The 25,376-nt window shown below is 44.4% G+C and overlaps 2 long non-coding RNA genes across 2 annotated transcripts; both read right to left on the reverse strand.

Moving 5' to 3' along the window:
- Positions 1-806: 806 nt before the first annotated feature.
- On the reverse strand, positions 807-17,039 carry LOC143267210 (uncharacterized). The gene is made up of 3 exons (XR_013042129.1): positions 16,845-17,039; positions 1,562-1,610; positions 807-1,085 (listed from the first exon to the last, which is right to left on the reverse strand). It is a non-coding gene; the product is annotated as an uncharacterized LOC143267210 (long non-coding RNA).
- Positions 17,040-18,837: 1,798 nt separating this feature from the next.
- LOC121832136 (uncharacterized) lies at positions 18,838-25,364 on the reverse strand. The gene is made up of 3 exons (XR_013042130.1): positions 24,958-25,364; positions 23,448-23,683; positions 18,838-19,193 (listed from the first exon to the last, which is right to left on the reverse strand). It is a non-coding gene; the product is annotated as an uncharacterized LOC121832136 (long non-coding RNA).
- Positions 25,365-25,376: the final 12 nt, after the last annotated feature.

Here is a 25,376-nt window from a genome sequence, read left to right on the forward strand (position 1 = left end):
GCAAGGAGTCACCTTGTAGCTGGAAGTTCCTCTGGTCTCACCCAACCCTGCGGTCCCACAGCTGCTTATAAAATAATCACTCAGAGGCTTATATTAACTACAGACTGTATGGCCAATGGCTTCAGCTTCTTGCTAGCTAGCTCTTTCATCTTCAGTTAACCCATTTCTGCTCATCTATGTTTTGCCATATGGCTGTGGCATTACCGGTCTGCTGGCACATTGCTCCCTGCATGGTGGCTGGCCTCTTTCCCGCCTCTGCTGTTCTTCCAGCCGCCTCTCTCTTGCATTTCCTGCCTAGCTGTAACCTGACTCTGCCCTAGGCCAGAGCAGCTTCTTTATTAACCAATCATAGCAACCCATATTCACAGCCTACAGAAAGACCACCCCACAGCACCTCCTAAAGGTTCCATAACATCCCTAAATGGCACCACCCACTGGGGACCACATGATCAAATACCTGAGCCTATGGGGGACATTTCTGAGCCTTCCCTCCCTAGGCTCTGTCAGATACTACGGTCACAGTGACACAAAAATGATGAACACAAATAACATTAACGTGTGTTTGTGTCTCAGCTCCATCGAGCTGGGTGACAACGAGAAGAGGTCTGTGATGTGGGAGAAGTGGGACAGTTTTCCCAGGCTTGAAAGAGCCCAGGAATTGGTAGCCCTGTTATCAGAGTTATGAAACAGGTAGTAAGTCTGAATGTTAACCCCCATTCCTGGGCCTTGCTAAGGCCAAACAAGGATTCAGTTATGAGGCAGGGATTTGAGCCCCAAAAGAGCTCTTTGTGCGATGAGCAAAAGAAAAAAAACCATATGAGCAGGGGTTTCTGGGAAGTCTTGTATGGTTCAGAGGCCTGAGGACCTAACACTCCACCTGAAGACGGCCGTGCAGGAGGGTTCTGCATCTGAGGCTACAGCACAGGGAAGCTCATTTAAATCCAGAGGCCAGCGTGATATGGAGGCCAGCTGCCTCCCTGCTGCCTTGGGAGGCCCAGGGCCAGTAGGTCATCTGCATCACTTATTCTGGTTCTTGAGATGATGGCAACCATGGCGCTCCATATTCCACTGGCCAGCCACCAGCTCTGTGGGCACAGAGACAAGGACATGAGGAAACTCACAGACCTATCTTCCTGACCCTTGGATTGTGGTTATGGTGATAACGCCCTTGCACTCAGGAGTTCCAGAAGCAGATAAACAAATTCTAACTTCCTTAATAGCTGCTTCTAGATTATTCTGAGAGTAATGGATAATCCCAGGACTCATTTCTTTAGGCTTTCCAAAATTCTGTAAGCAACTCATATCCTCAGTGAGCCTATTAATCTTACAAGACTTTCTGAAAAGGGATCATTTTGCATACTAACTCTTTCTGGGTAATATATAAATCAGGGACTGGGGATGTCATTCAGCAGCAGAGCACTTGCTAGCATGTACAAGGTCCTGAGTCCACTTATCCCTAATACAAAACAAGTTTAAAAAACAAATACATCACAATTAATAACACCTACCCATAAGATATTGTTTCAGAAAACTAAATGAAAACATGAACATAAAAATATACCATGATGTCTATTCAAGAGCTTCTTGTGACCGCCTCTCTCTCCTCCTTACTATGTAATGAAAAGAACAGGCATTATCAGCTTCCATTAACTATACTGCACATTTTCCTACGAACATACATCACTGAAACCATACCAAAAATGTATGCACCTGATAGACAATTGCAGTAAAATTCCCTTCCATTCTATTCTCTAGAGTGAATCCTCCATTCATATATCATGAAGCATGTTTTATGTTAAATATTTCATTATACTATTAAAATAGTGAGATCATTTTCCAACAAAATAAAAAGGTATTGTTAGGATTAGAGAGATAACTCAGCAGTTAAGAGTATTCACTGCTTTTCCAGAGAAACCAGGTTTGGTTCCCAGGACCCACATGGCAGCTCACAATCATCTGTGACTCCAGTTCCAGGGAATCCAATGCCTTCTGACCCCTGTGAGCACCAGGCATGCACATAGGGCATAGACATAGATGCATATATCTAACACGAATCTTAAAAGGTCTTATTAATAAAAACAAACCTGGAGCCAGGTATTGGGGTGAATGCTGAAAGATCAGAGAGACAGAACAAGCCACAGCCACCTCACCTCATCAACTTCTCAGCCAATCCTGGTTCCTCAGACTGAAAGCCTCTGAGTCCTCATCCGAATGGATCTCAGCTGAACTGCTGCTAAAAGATTAACCAGCTCTAGTTCCTGGTTCTCACGCCTTATATATCTTTCTGCTTCCTGCCATCATTTCCTGGGATTAAAGGCGTGTGTCACCATGCCTGGCTGTTTCCATTGCGGCTTTGAACTCACAGAGATCTGAATGGATTTCTGCCTCCAGAATGCTAGGATTAAAAGTGTGAGTGCCACCATTTTCTGGCCTCTATATCTAGAGGCTGTTCTGTTCTCTGACCCAGATATGTTTATTAGGGTGCACAATATATTGGGGGACACAATATCACCACACATATACACACTAAAACACCCATATACACATCTTGAAAAATGTATTCTCTAACATGGGTTGAATTCCCAGTGAACACAAACCACAGGATCATGAGCGAATACCTAACAATTTGGAAACATTTTGAGACCATGACACGATGTTCACTTAGTGATTTGATCCCAGCAAAGGTCTATTCTGAGAAGCCTGGTCTACTGGGAAGTGTTTCTGTCTCAGGAGGCTCATCTGATGTCTGGCCCTTCAGGAATGACTACCTCTGTTATTTTAAAAATGGATTTTTGCTTGGTGCTCAACCGACAGACCAGCTCTGTAGGCTACATATGGCCCGTGTACAATTTACAAATCCCATATGTTTCGGTTACATCCCTGAAACAGAGAAGGGTAGACCACAAAAGGAAAGGGATTTTTCTGGATTAAAAATGATCTAGTACCTAAGGCCCAGCCAGTGGTCCCAGTCCATTGAAAATGCAGGCGTGTGACCTCCTTTGAAGAACGTGTATTCTCTCCATCCCCAGTCAGATCAGGCTTAAATCAGAGAGTTGACAGAATATCTTCTTCATATTGTCCCCAGGACAGTCTGGTGTCCAAATCAAGTTTTAAGAAATCCCTGGCCCTTCGTGCTGAGGCCTGGGGCAGCCAGGATACCCAATCAATTCCTTCTCCCATCCCAGATGCTCTGCTAGCATTCTTAACTACACCTGCGGGCTTTTCTTCTGAAAAGATACCAACTTTAATCAGCGAGAAAGGGTCCAACAACCTTTTTCTGGAGACACATAAAAACCCAGAGATCTTCAGACACAGTGTACCCCACACCTCGTGTAGACATGCTGTGATTTTGCAAAAAAAATGCCACTCACTGGCTGCTGGGCTCTGCTGATTTCCCGAACAAAGGCTGGCTGCTCCCTGCATGCCCGTGAGATGGCTGTGATTACTGGCGTTATCCAAGTCTGTACATGCCATTTGCCTTCTGCTCGCCGTAAGACTGGACTAACAGCAAGAGTAACGACAGGCCGGGGGGGGGGGGGACGGACACACATCCCACTCACTGCTTTCCTGTCTTCCCTGGCTGCCATCTAGAGCATCCAGTTATAGATCTCAACCTTCCCCACTCTCCCACCCAAGGATCACAGTTTACCAACATCTGACAGGCAGTGGAAGGAGAGAGACTGGAACACATTAAAAGAAAGGCTAGAATTCTCACTGGAAGAATCGGAAGCTGGGTGTATTGGCTCATACCTATAATCTCAGAACTTGGGAGGACAGGGCAAAAGAACCATGAGTTTGAAGCCAGCCTGGACTATACAGCAAGTATTGGGCTAACCTGTGCTACATGATGGGACTCCATCTTAAAAAATAATGATAATATCAACTATTATTGTTGCTGTTTGAAGACCAGGTTTAGCACTTTTTAAGATGTGTAATCCATGGTCATGTATCCAATCTGGAGGTTTTTCTCTCTTACTAATCAGTGTTTGTTGGTTTCTCCTGAGAAGTTTCAGGGAGAAGAAAGGAACCTTTTCATCCCTTCGTATTTCCCCTGCCAATCTCACAGGAGCATCTCAGGTGTTTCCATTGTCCCTGAGCATCATGGAGGGGCCAGTGAGTCTTTGGGTCCTGTAGGATTGTGACAGGGTTAGTGACCAGCAGGTGACATGGGAGCTGCCTGAGGATAAGGCAAGAGGCAGCTCACACAGACCCTCTGCAGAGAATTGCATTTAGTTACCTGGGAGAAATGCCACCAGTTGCCACTTAGGCCTTTGTTTTGTGAGTAACAGTCTTCCTTAGTCTCTGAAGATTGGAGAAAGTGTCTTTGTGTACTTTGGGTGTTTAAGGTGACAGGGCCACTCTCACCTAAATTCAAGATGTCTAGAAGAGAGCTAGCAAGTTGGCTCATCAGTAAAAGTGAGTCTGATGGCCTGAATTTGATCCCCAAAGCTCATGGTGCAAGGAGAGAACCAACTCCTGAAAAACTGTTCTCTGATGCACACACATCATGCACACATAAAATAATAATAATAATAAATACAACGGCATTTAAAAAGATGACATAGCTGATACATCGGCTCACAGCAGTTATGTTTATCTGCAAGATAAGTATAAGATCAAGCCAATCAAAATTCCAGCATGGATAGAGGAAGGAAACCTAGGCCCCAGTCCTAGTTGTGAAGCAGCTGATTGATACTAAGAAAAGTGAGGGCCATTTGTCATTGAACGTATGGCCTGTGATAGGTTACCCATGCCCCAGAGAAAGGTCCCATACCCACATGTATAGGCTCAGCACAAATTGGTTATAGGGGCTATTAGCAATAATAACTAATAAAAAGAGGACATGAAGTCAGGGGGGGATGGGCTGGTGAGTCCTAGTGGTTGAGGACATGGAAGGAGGTGGTGGAGAATAGATAAGATCAATACATTGTATACATGGAAGAAACTTTCAAAGAATAAATTTAAAATATGATTTTTAGATTGTTTTTAAGAGGAAAATGTGTAAAAAGACTAGTCACCTGGAGAAGTGAGTGTGAGACCAAGGAAAAGCCATGACTCAGAGCAAGGGACGGGCAAAGCAGGAAGGATTCCTGGGAGGCTGAACAGCCCCAGGGGAGCTGAATAAGTCCTTGGGGTAAGATTCAGTGAAGTCAATGTAAAATGACCTTGTCCTGTTCATAAGAAATGTGGCCTTAAAAAAAAAAAAAAAAACAACGAAAAGAAATGTGGCTTCTTAAGGACCAGAGAAGCTAGGATTCTGTGGTGATGCATTCCTCTGTGTCCCCAAGGCAAGGAGGAAATTTGAAAGACATTAGCATCTCATGACCTTGCATTTTCAACCAGACCTCAGAAGATCTGGAGGACTGATAGGTCTCAGAAACAGTCAGTGTTCATGGTGGCTTCCTGGAAACTGATGATCTATGGATCGGAGCATATGCAGATGCAGCCACATCCTGTGGTCTCTGTACAGGGTGAGAGCAGAGAGCCTGTAGAGCAGAGGTCAAGTGGGCAGTACCATGTGGACATTACTGTTAGGTTCTTCACCAAATGATCCGGCACAGGACAGTGAGTGCATCCCATGCATGAGGCACAGAGTAAACTCCTCATGAAACTTAGCTACATCTAGCCTTCCAACTGAGGACCTACTGCACAAGTTATTCTAACGCACAACAGTTCTGCTTCATGGGAATTAATGTTATTTTTATACATAATGAAATTTATTTTACTTGCTTAAGATTATGTGTTGGGACCATCCAGGCAATGAAAGGATCTGAGATGGCCACCGGTTCAATGAATGATAAAAACACAGTACTCAGTGGAAACAAGTAGGTACAAAACACAGCATCCAATATTGATGATGCCAGAACCAGGTACCCCTAAGTTCTCCAAAACTTGAAATGACAGATGAAGATTCTGGGAACCATGACAGTGAACAAAGACTTCCTGTGACAAGCATGTAATTAACCAAGACTGGGCCACCTTCCCACCACAGCTCTGGCCAGTGAATGAGCTTTCAGAGGTGCTAAAGCAATCAGCTACCAGATTCCTGGGAGATGTAGGACTCCTCTGACCATCGGCTTTGGACCAAAGACTTGCAAATGACCTTAACAAACCTTTATTAAACCATGCAGCAGTCCTTGATGCTGCTACGAACCATGAGACCTTCTCTCCTCTGGAATCATGCTTGAGTGAACAGAAACTCTCCCAGCCTTCTCTGGTGCTCTGTCCATTTTCTCTTACACAGGCAAGTCCCCTGATGAAACCATCACATTTGCATCTGGGAACTCTGTAAGAGCAATGTATGCTCTTAGCTGCTAAGCAATCTCTCAAGGCCCTTTCTTTATCATTTAATTTTTTTTTTTTTACTTTTTGAGAACCTCACACGTGTATATGATGTATTTGCATCACATTTGCTCTTAATTCCCACTCCAGCTCATCCCAGACTCCCTTATCGAGCCTCTCCCTGCAACCTCACGTCCTGTTTTCTTTCTGTTTTCATCCAAGTCACTGAGTCTAGTTTGTGCTGCCCATGTACACATGGGTACAGGGCTTCCCACTGGAGCATGGTCATCCCACCAGAAGCCACACCCTTCCCAATGTCCATCAACTGTCCATAGCTCCTCATCTGGGGTGGGGCTTGTGGTCCCTTCTCCATCCATGCTGGACGGTTGACTGACTTGATCCCATGCCAACAGCCTCAGCTACAGGTTCCCAAGTACAACCAAAGTTCCTGTCCTGTCTAGGACACACTGCTTTGCCCCAGTCCTCACCAATCCCTGGCTCCGGCATCTGTCCACTCCCACTTACGTCATGGGCCTTGGAAAGGAGGGCTGTGAGGTAGATGTCCCATGAGTGGCTGAGCACTCCACAGCTGTTGTACTCTGCACTTTGACCAGCTGTGAGTCTCTGTGGTAACTGCTGTCCTCCGAGGAGGACTTGGAGAGGTGATGTTCTTCTCTGGCTAAAGTGCTTGCCCCTTCCTTACAATGGAAATGTCAAGGGTAGGCTCCATTTAACATAACATTTGATAGAAGAAAATTTAAAATAACTAGATTCTATCACATTCACAAACAGAAGTCCAAATTGCTCAATCTCAAGAAATTTAACACAAATTTCTTTCTCCTGCTCAGAGAAAGAATGCTTATGTTACTTTTGTTTCAGATAATGGGAAGGCTGAGTTCATCATGGCGGGTAAACCCAAGAGACCCAGAACATTGAAGACTTCACTCTGCCTCATCTGACTCCCGACAGCTCTCTTTTGGCCATTACGCCTCACATAATGCATTCTAATGGCTCAAAATGACAGTGTTTTGTTTACAAATGACTCCATTCCTCAGGAAACCCAAGAGTCTGTGCGCACTAACAAGGCTATTGATAGAAAATGAAGTGCACAGTGTGACAGGAGCTGATCCTACCTTCCTGTCCTGTTGCCCATGTAGAGGTCAAATTTGCATGTTTATCAGCTCAGAGCCAGTGCCTGAGGAGCACAGCTGAGTAAATACATAGAATTCCATAAGGTGAAGCAGGCTCCGACGCTGAGTGCTCACACTAAAGACGCAGATCTGGTCCATGTTTTTAGTGTATATTCTGACATTCAGGTCCTTTGATTATGTGGACTTGTGCTTTTTGCTGAGTATTCAAATGTCTACCTGTCTCAATAGAACAATGGAGGCACCAGGGACTTCTGCCTTCTGCTTCTAATGACCAAAATGCAAACCACTCATGCTACATAATGACAGTCTGGTCAGTGATTGAGCAGATGTACAGTACGGAGCAGCGGTCCTGTAAGACCATATCCTCTAAGGACTCATCACCCTCTTAGTAAGTACACTCTCTGACGTTGGCAACAATGGCTCATGAGTTTGAACTCTTGGTCCCGAGTTAACCCAAAATAAACCGTTTCTCCCTTAGGTTGCTTTAAATAAAGACTAAGACAAGGGTGCACTTCTCGGAACACATCACATCACTATGCAACACATAACTCTTGTCTACAGCCCAAGGAGGAAGGACGTCTTTGTGGAAGAAGCAGGAGCTACAGCTCAAAACAGCAAATCAAGATTAGTCCTAAATGATCCAACACCTGCTGTTTGCCCATTTTGATCTTCTAGGAGTAAGAGAAAGGGTTTTCAAGAGAGTGCTGAGGGCTGTCTGGAAATAGGAGGTCCTGAAGTGAGATCAAAGTCTTTCTGTGTTGCTCTAGTACATGGCTCAGGTAAGCCATCTGGCCCTGGGTTGTAGCCAGTCTCCACTTGAGACCTTCTAGGACAGTGTCTACATCCTTGTCATTACTGATTTTAGCACCCAGTAGTAGAGTCATATAGTATTAATCAATGAATTTATGGATTAATATAAGTCATTTAAGAGTTTAAATACTGGCACCTTTTATTTTATAACTAAGCCATTTGAATACATAATATATATTTTTTCTTTAAAAAAATCAATGGAAGATTATTCAATGTTGAAAAGGAAAGAAATCTTGATACATGCAAGAACATGGATGAACCTTGAGGATGTGGTCCTAAGTCAACAAGCTAGTCACAAAAAAAATGTATATGATGCCACTTTTATGAGTTAGGCAGAGTAGCTGAATGAGTAGACATTGAAAGTGGAATGGTGGGTACCAGAGGCCTGTGAAGGAAGTAGTGAGTGGGTGTTTAATGAATGGAGAATTTCAGTTTTGGAAGGTTAAGAAGATTGGGTGTAAGCCGGGCGGTGGTGGCGCACGCCTTTAATCCCAGCACTCGGGAGGCAGAGCCAGGCGGATCTCTGTGAGTTCAAGGCCAGCCTGGGCTACCAAGTGAGTTCCAGGAAAGGCGCAAAGCTACACAGAGAAACCCTGTCTCGAAAAACCAAAAAAAAAAAAAAAAAAAAAAAAGAAGATTGGGTGTGTTTGTCACACAACCATATGGACATATTCTGAACCAGGTACTTGAAATGACAGCCATGATAAATGTTATAACATGGGAATCTTACCAGTATTGTAAATTTCAGAATGGATGAGAGGGTATTCTGTGAGATTTTGTTTTTCTTCAATGTCTCCTAGCAATGCTCCAAAGGATTAACTTTAGTCATATTCATTGGAGAAAAAAATCTTAGCAAGAACAAAACTTAACCTGTATTAAGTTAAGTATTAGACAGTATTCTGAAGAGACACCATGTTCACAGCAAGTTTTTATAAAGGAAAGCATGTAATTGGGTTTAACTTTCAGTTCAGAGGTGTAGTTCATTATTGTCATGGTGGGAAGCAAGGCAGCATTCAGGCAGATATGGTGTTGGAGAGGAAGCAGAGAGTTCTACATCAGGATCTGTAGGCAGCAGGAAGAAAGGGAGACATTAGGCTTAGCCTGAGCATTTGAAACCCCAAAGCCCACCCCCAGTGACACACTTTCTCCAAGAAGGTCACACCTTCTAATATTCCTCAAGTAGCACCACTCCCAAATGACCAAGCATTCAAATATTGGGGCCAAATATGGTGGCCATTCTTATTCAAACCACTGTAACCTAGAGAGTTCCCATTATGGATTTCAAGAGCTCCAAGCAAGTCCATGGACTCTGAGGGAGGAGAGGAAGAACATGTCAAGGGATGCCTACCAGCATCTCACAGCAATTCTTATGAGGAATTTCTCCGATTTTTCAATTTGTCCATCCACTACACAAGAGTCTGCATCAAATAATCTTGAGACAAAGCAGTTCCCACTCTATTTCTTAACCAAATGTTCTACTGATGGGCTGTACATGTCCATATTTATTACACATGATCCATGTTCCCTTAGCAAAAAAAAAGTCTATTACCTGACATCATGAACAAAGGACTAAAGCTGAAATTTGTCTGGAGTTTGCTAAATTACTACATAAAAAGAATGTCCTTGGTTCCAAGGACTATTTGAGGCTTAATGTCCCCAAACTGCTAAGCTGCTCCCTAGAGATCATCTGCTTGAATATACAACACATACCACGGTGGTGCATGCTATCATCTGCAAACATGTGGTATAGATCTTGTATGTAGTACAGGTTGATGGCCTGGCATCCAGGTTGGTTTACTTCCAACTCAAAGGACTTCTGTTGTGGAAACCACTATGATCAGCACTCAAGTCATAAAGAATATCGAATTACAAAGACCACAGTAGATTAAGAGGGAAAAGAAAGTGCAAGCAAAGACAGCTTTAAAGAGAAGAAAAGTTTAAGAAGGTACCAAGCTCTTGTTCTTTCATATTGTTTACCAAATTCTTTATGTACAACTGCAACAGATGGATGGATGGATGGATGGATGGATAGATGATAGATAGATGGATAGATAGATGATAGATAGATGGATAGATGGATGATAGATAAACATAACATGTCATGGTTGACAAAGCTATACAATGATAGCTAGTGTATTTAGCAATATATAGGATAAGCTTTAAGGGATCTATATAATAATGATATAGATCATTGGATAGGTCATGAGTTGCTAAACTACTATAACCATTATCTAACAGCTTATTTTCATTTATGTAGCGAAGATATTACAAGGTTCCCCTTGCGCTTCCCTCCAGCTCTTCATAGGTACCCTCCCTTCAATTCCTCCAATGCCTCCTTCACATTGATAGATTCTTTTTTATTATTGGTGTGTGTGTGTGTGTGTGTGTGTGTGTGTGTGTGTGTGTGTGTGTGTGTGTAAACATATAAATGCAACCTGATGAGTCCACTTCCGGTGATGGTGTGTATATGGCTTCAGGGCTGTCCACTTCGTACTGGATGACCAATAAGGGGGCTCCTCCCTGGGAGAAAGTAATTCTCCTTCTCCCGCCATTCACTACCTGTTTACAGTTCTTTGTCTCAGGGTGGGACCCCACAAAAGTTGCCACTTACACATTAATGTATCTATTGATGTTGGCATTGTTCTGTTGATGCAGCTGTTTCTAGAAGAGACTGTCTCACAGCAGACTTCCTGGTAGTCTGCCTCTTACGATCTTTCCACCCACTCTTCCCCAGTGTTCCCCAAGCCACAGATGCAGAAGCAGTGTGCCCTTTTTTAAAAAGTCACATAGTTGTAAACAGTAGGAAGGAATTCACTCAACCATTTGATTTTCTTCAGATAATCTTTTTTCTTTCATCACAAATAATATTGGAATACCAACCTTATACTATCTTTATATGGTCTAATTTCTACATAAATTATGTTCCCCTAAATGGAATTGCTGGGTCAAAGGGTAGACATATATTACATTTAATAGGTACATTAGCTAGATTACCTCCCAAAAGGACTGTAACAAGCTTAACCTCCATTGGCACCAAATGGTGTGTCCATTTCCCACCCCTCATCAACACAGCATGTGAATTGTCTAGAGGTTGGCTGATCTGAAGGGCAGAAACTGAAACCCGATCATTAGATGTCCATTCACCTGACTAGCAGGAAGTTGAGCAGCTTTTCATATTGCATTGACCACATGCGTTTCCTGCTTAGCAAGCCAGGGGAACAAGAAAGGACAATAAATATGTTATGTACACGTAGGCAATGACACACTGAGACCCATTATTGTGTATAATTCGTATACGTTAATAAAAACATTTAAGAAAGTTTTCCTTGGTTCTCACAGATCTGCTTTTCTGACGTTTTCATGTTCTTTTGGGGTGACTCAGTCTCTCTCTAGTGCCGCATTTGTCTTAAACATTCATAATTCATGTTTTGCCACTAATTCTGGCATCTGAATTCTTTGAGGGGTCAAATTCCACATTGTTTCTCATATTAGTCACTCCCTTTTTTCTTCAGAAAGCTGAGAGTTTTCATACAAGCAAACCCAAACAATTTAACATAAAAACGAGTATGTATCTCTGGGGTTTCTGGCAAAAATAAGATTGGAAACAACAGGTTAAATTTTGTATTCAACAAATGGCCACGGGTTCTCTTTTTCTCGCCACACACCTAAGTCTTATCCAGCAGAGGACCTGTGGTTGGCAGCCCCTCGTTACTTCATCCCTGCTTCCCTTCTCCCGAACTCTTCACCGAGCCGTCCTATAGTTCCCATCCACGGGGTCCTTCAAATTCGGAATCACATACCTCCCCTGGTTAAGGCTCACCAAGCCTCCGCCTGTCACTCTTTGCCAGGTGTACAGGGCCACGTGTGACCTGCTTCCCCTCACCTTCTGCCTGCCTTCCCTGAATCTCCCCAATCATGCACACACTCCAGCCACACCAGGCTTCTTTGTCTTCCCTGAAGCCAATAAACATGAGAGGACTCGGTCAGGATGAAACATACAGGAAGAAGAAGGGGAGGAGAGGTGAGAGCCTGTGGCTCATCCCTGAGACACTGGGTCAAGCCTTGCCTGAAGTGTGCTCTGTCTAAGGTTCTGCAAGTATATCCTGTTGCCTTGCCGCTTCCTCCCTCCCAGCAAATAGCTCACATCTCGGCATTCTGGACGGACAGCTCTGCCTGCTGTGCCACTTCCCTAACGATGGTCCAGAGACCTCCAGAGGAATGTCACAGTCAGTGGCTAAGTTAAGTCACCATTACAGAGAGCCAAATTCTAGTTCAGGGTCTAGAAAGAGTTGAGATAAGGATGGTATTGTAAGTATGTAACATATGTAACAGGGTTAGAGAGACGGTTCAGTGGTTAGAAGGGCCTGTTGTGTAAGAATGAGGACCAGAGTCTGATCATAGCAGCCACCCAACAGGTCAGATGTTACCACAACTCCAGCTCAAAGGATCTGGTGCCCTTTTCTGGCCTCTGCGGGCAGAGCTTCGGCCACCTGAAGACACACACACACACACACACTCACACACACACACACACACACTCACACACACACACACACACACTCACACACACACACACACTCACACACACACACTCACACACACACACACACTCACACACACACACACACACACACACACACAAGTAAATCAATCTTGTTTTTAGAGAGCATATGACTAGAATCAATATTTCCTGGTGTTTAAGGAGCAGGCTAGCTTCTGATTGGCTGCACTCACTTTTCTACATCATAGCACATAGGATCCCGTATCAGAAATGAAAACCAGAAAGAAAGCAATTCAAAATGGCTTGTGTCAACACCAATGCCTTAGCTGCACTGCAGTTTTGTCTTGTGTGGTTGGCAAGAATGAGATCTAGATGCAGAGACCCACAGCCAAGCACCAGGCCGAGCTCCAGGAGTCCAGTCAAAGAGAGAGAAGAGGTTCTATGAGCAAGGACATCAAGATCATGATGGGGAAACCTACAGAGACGACCAAACCAAACTAGTGGGAACTCATGAACTTTAGATCAACAGCTGTGGAGCCTGCATGGGACTGGACTAGGCCCTCTGCATAGCGAGACAGTTGTGTAGCTTGATCTGCTTAAGGGGCCCCCTGGCAGTAGGATCAGAATCCATCCCTGGTGCATGAGCAGGATTTTTGGAGCCCACTACCTATGATGGGACACCTCCCACAGGCTGTCGGGGGAGGGGGAGACAAGACACTTGGACCTGCCTCAACTGAATGTACCAGGCTCTGCTGACTCCCCATGGGAGGCCTTACCTTCTTGTAGGAGGAAATGGAGGGTGGGTTGGGAGGGGGAGGCTGGAGGGGTGGGAGGAGGGAAGAGGGGGACCTATGATTGGTATGTAAAATGAAAAAAAAATTCTTAATAAAAAAATGAAATCTACAGATAACATCTTTCAGTGTGAGATACAAAGTGTGAGTCTGGCCCTGTAGCCGACCCCCCAGAGCCTAGAATCAGAAGGATGTACTTAAAAAAAAAATGCTTTTGAAAACTAAAAAGGCTAAGTCATTAAAACCCTCCACTTCACCATTCCTGGATATTCACCTTTTGTTAATTAATACCACTTAATAGACATCAGTCATGCACCTTAAGACTTGTAGTCAACATTAATGTAATAACCATGTAGATGTAACCAACCGTCTTATTAAATAAGAAACACAGAACCAATGTAAAGAAGAAAGCCAAGCGGTCAGAGCTCAGAGCTAAAACCTTACCCTTCCTCCTGCGGTGTTCCTACCTCTCTGAAAGAGACCTACTTCCTGTGTGTTTGTCTTGATAAAGTCTTTCTGTTCTGCCTTCTCATTGGCTGTAAACCCAAATACGTGACTGCCTCGTCACTGCCTGTAAGTACAGCCCTCCAGGTCTTAAAGGCGTGTGTCTCCAATGCTGGCTGTATCCCTGAACACACAGAGACTTACCTAGCTCTGTCTACAATATCAATTTCACTATATATAATTTGTATATAATATAAAACAATCCAATCCAATGTAAAGTATTTAAAATTAGTAATTGTCTTTTTCTTCTTTTCTTTCTTTCCTTTTTTTTAACAAGAACCTTAAATCTAATCTCCTTTGCTTAGCCTTTTTCCTAACCCTTGACAACAACTTGTAACCAACCCCCCTAAACAATGAAAATTATCCCAGACCCAAAACCCATTAAAAAGACCAAAAAACCACCCACCCCACAACACCTCTTTGGGAATGGGGGGGGGGTTCGTATTCTTAAAATTGCTTCCTGCTGGGTATGGGCGAAATTATCTTTATCCTGAAAGAAAAATTTTAGGTTAATTGTCAAATTCTAGGAAAGGTAACTATATCCTTCATTATTATCCAGTCTGTGTATAATGCCAAAGTTCAGGGTTTATCTCAAGTCCTTATTCAAGTAGTCTTTGAGACTGGATAATAATTAAGTTAAGAGATTGGAGGGATCTACCTCAGTGGTTAAGAGCACTGACTGCTCTTCCAGAGGTTCTGAGTTCAATTCCCAACAACCACATTGTGGCTCACAACCAACTGTAATGAGATCTGGTGCCCTGTTCTGGCCTGCATAACCACTCCACTGACCAAAACCATTAGTGTGACATTTTGTTCATAACTTAGTAAGGGTTCCAGAAGAGTCCTAGTGTTTGCCAAAATCTCTTAAATCAAATCATAGACAAATAAGCCATAATAAAAAACAAAGCTCTTTCTGATACATCTGTCATGGGAATCTATAGTTGTGTGTTAGCTTCCAGTTTGTAGGATCATTTAGAAAAACACACTTTTGTGCTAGGTCCTAACAATGATGCTATAGTCCTGTGATATATGTAGTCTTGAGAACACCATCCTGTTTTTACAGCTAATATGATAAAAGGAGAAAGGGAAACAATGATTGGCCTAAGATCACAGAAAACACATCCAACAAGAGCTTGGGTATATCATCTGCCTTGGTCACTTAAATGCTGAGTGCCCAGCAGTGTGCTAAAGCTGAGAGAATGACCCAGGACTGGCCAAAGACAGGTCTGACTGCATTCCCGTGTTCAGTATCTACATCCTCCTGCCATTGCTCCATGCTGAAGGGGATGGTAAGGGAGACAAAGCCAATGTGAAGGAGGAGACACAGAGACCATCGCAGCTTTGTCTGTTAACCCTGCTCCGTCACAGCCAGAGCCCAAGAGAGAAGGCACCCAAGGGGAAAGGAAGAGCTGATGAAGGGTGTAAACATCCTTCAGAAAGCAGAGATGTCAAAACAGACCAGGCACTGGAAATGCCAATCTTATGTGTGCATTTCTGAAAACTGTGTGCTTCTGGAGACTATATAATTTGAAATACTAGTCTTTATCAAGTTTTATAAAAATGTAGAATTTTGTTTTACTTTTTAAAAAAATTAGCGCACAGAACACTTGATTGTTGGGGGGGAAGGAACATGTGTCAATAACAAAATGTCTCCCAAATTAGATTGATGGGGATAAAACACCTTTCCCTGCTAATTTTGAACAATTCTTGGTACCAAGAGGAACTTCCTGGTGTTGACATGTATGACCACCAATGGCATAAAATACCTTGTGGTGTGGAAAATCTCTAAATTCATTTTTATATCCTCCTCCCCATCTATCGTCAACACAGACTTAACTACCCTAAGATGAGAGACCTGTTGGGATCTGAGCCCCTGCCGACCTATTAGGAGATCTGGCTTTGCAGTGACTTCATTGAGTGTCCCTCAAAAGAGCCAGTGGTTCCTTTTCATTTCATTTCTTGAAAGTCAGGATTGGCTTGTGAAATATTAAAAGCATCTTTAATGTGGAAGGTGTGGCCTCACTCTGAACACCCCTGTTTCGAAGCATCAAATGAAGACTTCACCAGGCTTTACAGAGGCTTTCTGGTCTGAGTAGTCCACACAAGAAGGGAGTTTTGAAGTTCTTATTTACGGTTAATGATTGGCTGTCCATGTCCAACGTGAAATGTTATGATTGTTTTATGAAAGGTGTTTTTAATAGAGCTGGATACAATTTGAAAAAAGAAGAAAAATGAAGCTGAGTGCCTTTCTTCAGCTCCCACATCACCCACCAAGGCCACCCCAGCATGCAGAATTTCTCTGCCACAGGTAACTTACTCAGCTCAGTGCCCGTGAGGCCGCGTCTCTACCCATGGCTAAGACTGAAATGATTTATCATCAGGCAGAGCTCATGCCTGCCCCCTTTCTAATCTACACATGCAGCTGCTTTCTCTATCTTTCACTTACTGAGATTGGCTCTGAGTTTGGCACCTCATTATATTCAAATGCCTTAACAATTGGCTCCCAAGACACCGTAGCTTGCAGAGAGTAAGTGGTTCCTGGGGTTAAATTACACATTAATACAGACCTTCCTGTTAATGTCGTAGCCTTGGGCAAAAATCCTATTTTAGTCAGATCTGCTGTGTAAGACAGAAGCACTCTTCTGGTGATGTCCACACTGAGTCTCGTGTTAGACCAAAGCCTCCCCTTAGAAACACAAATGTTCCCACAGTACAGGCTGACCAAAAAGCCTTGGGGTAAAATTTGCGCCCCACAGTGACATTTATTCACTAAAAGGTAAAACAACCACATATAGCTGTGCTTACCCAGCTAGGCTTCTGGATATGGCATCTCTAGTCTGTATCGTTTTCCCATCCTCTTTCCTGTCTCTTTTGCTGACAGTGGTCACCCGAGGATACTTGTTTCTTGCTAGAGTCAGCTCTGAGGCCAGACACAATTGTTGATTTTCTGCAACCTCCCCAGCACAAAGGATGGTGGCCAGCATGTGGAGTGGGAAGGGGAGTCTCTAAAAAAGGACATAAAATTACAAATATGGAAATTAGACACAGGGCTGGGGGTACAGCAAAACCGACGCTTGCCTAGTGTGCAGGGGGCACTAGGTTCCCTTCCCAGCACCACATTAGTGTGGTGTGGAAGTTCATACCTACAGTCCCTGCACTCAGGAGCAAGAAGAGGGAGGAGGATCAGGAATTCAAGGCCAGTGTCACTTACATAGCAAGTTCAAGGCCAGCTTGAGCTACACACGAGACCCTGTTTCAAAAAACCAAAGAGATGGTCCCTTCTGCCCTGGCCCGGATTATCTACCTCTCCCAATTGGCTCTGCCTCTTATCCCACAAGCCACAGATCCTCTCATGTGGCTGTCTCTAAATCAGTGCATCTTAACCTGTGGGTCATGACTCCTTTGGGGGTTGAACAATCCTTTCATAGGAGTCATCTAACACCATCAGAAAACAGATATTTACATTATGATTCATAACAGTAGCAATATTATAGTTATGAAGTAGCAATGAAAATAATCTTATGGTTGGGTGTAACACGAATCTTAAATGGTCTTGTTAATAAAAAAAAAAAAAAAACCCAGAGCTAGGCACTGGGGTGAATTCTGAAAGATCAGAGAAGCAGAACAAGTCACAGCTAACCTCACCTTGCCAACTCACCGGACCGGATACTGTTTCCACAAATTTTGGCCTGAAAGCTTCTAAGTCCTCACCAGAATGGATCTCAGCTGAACTGCTGCTAAAAGCCTAAAAGCTTAAAATCCTCTAGTTCCTGGTCCTCATGTGTCATGTACCTTCCTGCTTCCTGCCATCACTTCCTGTGATTAAAGGCATGTATTTTTCCCAAGCAAGACATGAGATCTCAAATGCTGGGATTAAAGGTGTGTGTCACCATGCCTGGCTGTGTTCCTAGTGTGGCCTTGAACTCACAGAGAGCCAGATGGATCCCTGCCTCCTGAGTGATAGGATTAAGGGAGTGTGCAACTACTGTCTCGCCTTTATGTCTAATCTCATGGCTGTTCTGTTCTCTGACCCTAGATAAGTTTTATTAGGTTATACAATATATTGGAGGGGACATAATATATCACCACAGTTGGGGGTCACCACAACATGAGGAACTATTAAAGGGCCACAGCTTTAGGAAGGTTGAGAACCACTGCTCTAGATGAGCTTAAACTGGAAACAGGAACAAGAAAATTAGGGCAATTGCTATGATCACTTCCCCTGTCCATTCCCTCCCCACTCTGAAAAGCACCCCAGCCTCTGGTAACTAGCATTCAACTCGCAACTTCTTTGAGATCAACCCTTAAGTTCCATGATGAGAGAGATCACATTTCATCTTTCTTTGCTTTGACTATTTCACATAATACGATAACCTCATTTCTGCCCAGGTTGTCATAAATGACAGCATGCCACCTTACTATGGCTGAACAGTGTTCTGCTTTCTCTATCCATTCACCAGTGGGTGGGCACTTAGATTGTTCTCACTTCTGGGCTGTTGTGACTAGTGTGTCAATAAGTCTGGGAATTCAATGATAAAAAAAAAAAACTAAGAAAACTGTCAATTATTAACCTACCTGTTGTTCGAATCTTGGATGGTCTTTTAATAAAAAAAAAACCCAGAGTCAGATATCAGGGTTGAAGCTGAAAGATCAGAGAAGCAGAACAGCCAGCCACTAGTTCTTACCTCTACGAAATCCTCAGCCTAAAGAGAACGAGTTCCTGTTTCCTCACACCTTATATATCTTTCTCTGCCCTGCCATGTTACTTCCTGGGATTAAAGTTGTGTGTGCTTCCCAAGCAAAGGCATGAGATCTCAATGTTGGGATTAAAGGTGTGTGCCACCACTGCCTGACCTCTATGTCAAAGTTAGTGTCTGGCTCTGTCCTCTGATCCTCAGGCAAGTTTATTAAGGTACACAATATATCACCATACCTACCCTTGGCCATTTTGAACCAGCTGGTAAGATTGGATTGTCCCAAGATTTAGTAGTTAGCTCGTACCGGTGTGTAATGTTGTAGAGAGTGGCTTATTGTCCTCAGCAGGCTGCTGTGGGTCGTGGATCAGAATTCTGTTCATGTATGGTCCATCTTTTTGTATACTCTGCCTCTTATAGAGCATTTGGTGTTGATGCAGCACTTTGGATGGGAAAGCATCTGCAGACACAAGAAATACAAGAGGGTGCACCATTGGCCATTTGTAGGGAGCCGCTATTCAAAGATGGCGCTGGCTTCCTGGTAGCCTAGCTGTAAACAACTCCATATTTGGCTATGATGCACGAGTATGGTAATTGGCCTTATGTCCTCAGCCTATCCCGTGGCTCCCCGTGTTCGCAGTCTGGCGGGACCCAATCATAGTACGGCACGTTTGCCTGATTCCCTATATAAGCAGCTGCAGTTTAGTCCTCGGGGCCCCTCACCTCCCGCTCTCCCTTAACCAAGAGGCGCTCCAATAAAGTGTGATCTGAGAAGAATCCTCACGTGGTGGTCGTTCTTCCTCGCTGGCCGAGGAGCGCGCCGCAGCCATTGGTTGTTTTCTTAGAAACAAGTGTTAGCAACTCCATGATGGGAGGACTTGTTAAAGGATAAATGGAAGTGCCATGTCCAACCTCCACAAATCTCAGTGGAAACAGGGGGCCTGTGGTGGAGTGCTCACACACCAGTGCTCACACACCAGTGCTCACACACCAGTGCCCACACACCAGTGCCCTCACACCAGTGCCCTCACACCAGTGCCCTCACACCAGTGCCTGCACAACAAGCTAGGAACTTTTCCTAAAATATTCTTTAATTAAAAAGAAAAGGCACGAAGATGATGCAGTCCACATTGAACCTGGTATCCTAGTCAGGGTTACTATTGCTGTGATGACACACCATGACCAAAGCCAGTTGGGAGGAAAGGGTTTGTTTGTCTCACACTTCCACATTGTAGTTCATCACTTAGAGAAGTTGGAGCAGGAACCTGGAGGCAGAAGCTGATGCAGAGGCCATGGAGGGGTGCTGCTTACTCACTTCTTCCCCGGGGCTTGCTCAGTCTTGCTCAGTAGAACCCAGGACCACCAGCCAGGGATGGCACCACCCACAATGGGTTGGCCCTTGCCCATCTATCACTAATTAAGAAAATGCCTTAAAGCAGGTCTTACAGAGGTGTTTTCTCATATGAGGTTCTTTCCTCTCAGATAACTCTAGCTTGTGTCAAGTTGATGTAAAATGAGCCAGCACACCTGGTAAATGTCCCTGATCTTATTCTTTCGGGGGGGGGGGGGGGGGTTAGGTATGCTACAGGGAAAGGTCTGAGAGGTCTCAGTTTGAGCCATCTGCCAAAGCACACAACCAGGGCGACACTCCCAGAAGCAGCCCCCTATTGCTGTTTACAGAGGAGTGCTATCAGGGTGGTTTCTGGTCTGATTTTGTTGCTGTTGTTTGTCTTTTTCATCTGAGCCAATTATTTAAGGCAGAGCTGCCTTTCACACTAAAATCCCAGTGGGCAACTTGTAAGCATCCGACAAGTTGCTCTGGGGTTCCATTTGCAGGATCTATTATCTGAAATCGTCAAACTCCTTGGCTTCACTTTTGTAGGGGGATGGCAGGGACAAGATGTTTGCTTTATTCTACATTTCCTTTGCTGACAGCTGAAGCTCATTTCGGAACACAGCATTGCCTTCCCAATCTTTGCAGCTTCTCTGGGGTTTATGAAATGGAATGGGTGGCTGGGAACACTAAACCAGCCCTAGACACTAACAGAATGGATGCCTTGCCCTCATCAGGTCAGGTAAGGCAGGCAGGAAGCCCCTTCCAGCAGCATGGACAGGCACTCTTCTTCCAGAAAAGGCCCGCCAATGAACTGATACCTGGTTCCCCTTAGGAGAGTAAAGATTAAGCCACAAGGACAGGGAACCCTTCCTTGATCAACAGACCTCACTCAAAGAGGGCCGCTCACCTCACCCACATTGCCTCAGTTTCTTGAAGCATGTTAGCATGCCCCTGGAGACATATGAAAGCAAAGCCTTGATGCTCAGTGGCTTGTGTTCAAGCGGTCCATAAAAATGAGTGAGGGCCTCAACTTCCTTATTTGTTTTTTGAGTAACTGAGCCTCTGCCTCCTAAAGCGATGACTGGGCACATTCCCAGAAAGGAAGAAAATAGCAACAGATTAGCCCAGGCCTGGGGTGCCTTTGCTTTCAGCTTCAATCACCTGCCCAGACTGTGCTTTTGGTTCCAGGGGAGCCTGGGGAGCTGATTAGTCCACTCCAGCTTCCAGAAGTTACACTGTAAAAAGCAGATTAGGAGGCATGAAAGTCCTGTTATGTTTATTTGTGGTACTCAAGGTCGCAGCTCAGAACCAGCCATTCCATTGTGGGTGGGGCAGTTAACAAAGGAGCTACATTTATATAATGCTGGGCATTGTGCTTGCTGATTCTAGCTAGACATTTACAAAAATAAAAATAAAAAATAAAGACACAAGGAAGCTGCACATCAAACAAAAGGAATTACCTGTGACTAAGGAAGAACTAAAATGAATTAAATCATTCATTAATTTTCCAAACAGCAAGTGTAACTCATGAAGTATTAAGCATTGGGATTTCAGAAATGTAGACGTCATTGTCCACAAGTGTCTTCTGGTCTATAAACTTGGCATCTGTGTTCATCAGGGCTCTCTAGAGGAAGGGAACCCATGGGATGAATATACCGGAATTTATTGCTTATATGACATGCCTGAAAGCATGTTTTCTGTGCTAAAATCTACCTCATTTGCTAGCTCTGTGCCCACAGAAGACCTCGCCTCCCCGCCTTGGTAAACAGACTTTGTAGCAGCACTCTGAGGAGTTAGAAGTGTGCTTAGGATAACTTGGGTCATGTGACCACTCTTCTAGAGACCCTCCTCTGACTCTAACTTCACTTCTCTTCATGTGATTGTCTGGTTACAGCTGAAGACAGAGACTAGCAAGCTGCTTCTGTCAGGCCTTGGTCACAGTTTGTCAGACCACACGCACACACAGGGAGTCTTAGATAAAAATGACAGAAATTCACTATTCACATGTGTGCGGTCTGGGAAATCTAAGATAAAGTACCTGTGATTTAGGGTGAGGAGATCTTCAGGTTTACAGCCTCCTTCCCACTGTATTCCCCTGTGGCTGAAGGAGAAGTCAGCAGCCTTGTCTCTGCCCAGGTCATAAGTCAGGAGAAAACCACACAGCCAATGTCTTCGTCACAGCTATTTTCTGTGATGAAACACTGTGACCAAAGAAGCAACTTCTGCATAAGGAAGTCAGGACAGGAACTCAAATAGGACAGGAACCTGGAGAAACGAGCTGATGCAGAGGCCATGGAGGGGAGCTGCTTACTGGCTTGTTCCCCATGGCTTGCTCAGCCTGCTTTCTTATAGAACCCAGGACCACCAGCCCAGGGATGGCACCACCCACAATGGGTTGGCCCTTGCCAACCAATCACTAAGAAAATGCTCTACAGGCTTGCCTAGAGCCCAACATTTATGGAGGCCTTTTCTCAGTAGAGGCTCCCTCCTCTGTGATGACTCTAGCTTATATCAAGTTGACAAAAACTTGCCAGTGCAGCTAGGATGCTTACTAATGGTGTTCTGTACAACAGGATTTGCCAGGAGGTTCTGGAGGACATCTGAGAACAATGGCGATTGCCTACAGTTTGTATGGGGGACTAGGATCTATGTGACCCCACTGACCCACAACTCAGAAAGAGGTAACAAATGCCTGGCACTGGACTTCTTATCTGATAGCTTATGGTGTTTGGGAGACTCATTTCTCCCCTTACTCACACCCCTCTGATAAGGTAACTCCATTCATAAATGTACATGAATGTATTTTAAGAAGCTTCCACTGTTTGCACACAGCATTTTAAGAGCCAGAGGTAGTGGACATCTGCAGCGAGACATGAGCTCAAGGTGGCTGGGACTGCGTGTACAAGATTCACACAAGAATAAACCAGTCAAAGCCTCAGCGTGGATAGGAGAGCTCTCACGAAGTCCCACCAGGGTCTAGCTCCCCTAGTCTGGCAACTGAGGGCTTCTCTGGAAGCCTTCTATGGGTCAGTTTTCCATAGGGCTGTTGACCCTAAGCAGATACTCATGGTCCAGTAGATGGCCCTCCATCCATTAACACATAGAAAGCACTAAGTGAACTCAGTGAAATAGAGAGAAAGAGAGCACGTAAAATTGAAAGAGAATAGTGGTGGGGTTGGGGAAGAATTAAAGGAACGTGAATGGGATGGACAGATTTGATCAAAACACATCATACTTATGTATAAAATTCTCAAGTAATAAAAAATGTGGCAGGCATTAAACGAACAGTAGCCATTCCCAGAGACCACTCAGCTCTCAACAACCCAGACACTTTATCCTCCCTCAAGTTCATCTGGGATCCAGTCAGAAAATGCTTACCTCTGCCAATCAGCCACCGCCACTAAATCAAGCTGTCGATTTGCTGCAGATCTTATGACTTGCCAGACAGATGCTCTGAAGGATGAAAGATGAAATGGCATCCTGCTATTTATAGCTATTGTATTTGTTTTACCTGCCATCACTTTCACAGTTCAGGCTACTCAGTGGAATGACTTGAAGGAGTCCAATTTGGAGAATTCCTGCTTAGGATGCAAATCCCCTTAAAGGCACCGATGCTGTAGAAAGTGAAGTTCAAATGAAAGGGTGTGTTGACAATGTTTTCCTAAAGGACACACACACACACAGAGAGAGAGAGAGAGAGAGAGAGAGAGAGAGAGAGAGAGAGAGAGAGAGAGGAAGAGAGAGAGAGAGAGAGAGAGAGAGAGAGAGAGAGAGAGAGAGAGGCAACTCTCAAGTTGATACTTTGAGCTAAAGTAAAAAAGTCTAGAAATATGAAACAGTAGCATGTTTACAACACCACCATGAAGTATAAAAGCCATCTGGTCAACCTACCTGAATGGAGCATCTTGGAAGGTATGACAGCAGCCACTGGCTCATCTACCCCCATCTAAACATGTTAGCATATGCAGTCCCTTTCTCCCTGCCTGAAGCCTGTGACACTGAGGAAGAATTACCAAGTCTGGCCACAGGGTGCACGTCCCTGCACTTGCGGAGCTCCCCAGCGGGATAAATCCCGGTTCCCACACTCACCACTTCTTGGTGACACACCCTTCAGTCTCTGTCTTCCCTTCTTGGTCCCACATCCCTTCTCCTCAACTGGGGTTTCTGGATCTGCCGCTTAGAGGGCCGGAGACTAGCGTGAAAGAGTGTAGTCATGTGAGTACCATAAAGGAAGGATGGAGAATGAGGCTCTGGAAACGGCCTGAACCAGCATCAGGCAGAGAGCTGGGATTCCCGTTAGCTCCTGACACAGGTGTGGGTTCACAGAAGTCATCGGAGAACTTTTGTCCCTTCTGCTCTGGGAAAAGGTCACCTTTTCAGGACACCTCTAACACTGCTGTAGATCCCACTGGCTCCGCTGCTGGTTGCCTTCATATAAATATATCCTAAGCTTCTCTTTTAATAGCAGTTCAAGGATCAAGATCCCAAAGAAGAGCCACTCCATGGCACTTCCTGACACAATGTGTAGACTGCCAGGTAGGGAAAGAAAAGTGACTTGGGTCCTCTGGGGGGGAGGGGAGGCTGACTGTCACTTCCAGGGTCTTTCATCCTGTCCCCTTTGGGTCTCCTAGGGGAGGGGAGGCTGACAGTCAGTGACTTCTGGGGTTTTTCTCTGTTAAGCTTGAGCTTGGATTGCTAGGCAACTAGACAAACAACCCACCACAGGGACTGAATATGGATGACTCTCCAATCTTCCAATCTTTTAGTGGCAATTTCTGATAAGGATTCAAACTTTTACTCTTAACCTTGTCTTTTAATTCAATTGTTCTAAGACGTACACATTCCCCGACTTTCCCCATTTCAATATCTCTAAAAAACATTGACTTACCACCGATGGAAAAGTCCCCAAGGGTACTAAAGGAATGGGGGGCAAGGTTCAAATCAGTGGAGTCTTGATGCCTTGTAAGGTCCTATGTCTGACCTCCAGTCCTGAAAGGGTGGGGAGAGATGAGAAGAACAGAAAGAGGTGCAGGGAGAGAAGTGTAGCAAGAATCTTAAGGGGTCTTATTAATAAAAACAAACCAGAGGCCAGTTATTGGGGTGAGTGCTGGAAGATCAGAGAAGCAGAACAAGCCACAGCTTCCTCACCTCACCAATTCCTCAACTGATCCTGGTTCCTCAGACTGGAAGCCTGTGAGTCCTCATCCAGAATGGGTCTCAGCTGAACTGCTGCTCAGAAGCCTGAAAGCTTAAGGAGCTAAATGCTTAACCAGGCCAAAATGCTTCTAGTTTCTGGTCCTCATGCCT

The sequence above is a fragment of the Peromyscus maniculatus genome, chromosome 9, assembly GCF_049852395.1.
Source record: "Peromyscus maniculatus bairdii isolate BWxNUB_F1_BW_parent chromosome 9, HU_Pman_BW_mat_3.1, whole genome shotgun sequence".
Taxonomy (NCBI): Eukaryota; Metazoa; Chordata; class Mammalia; order Rodentia; family Cricetidae; genus Peromyscus; species Peromyscus maniculatus.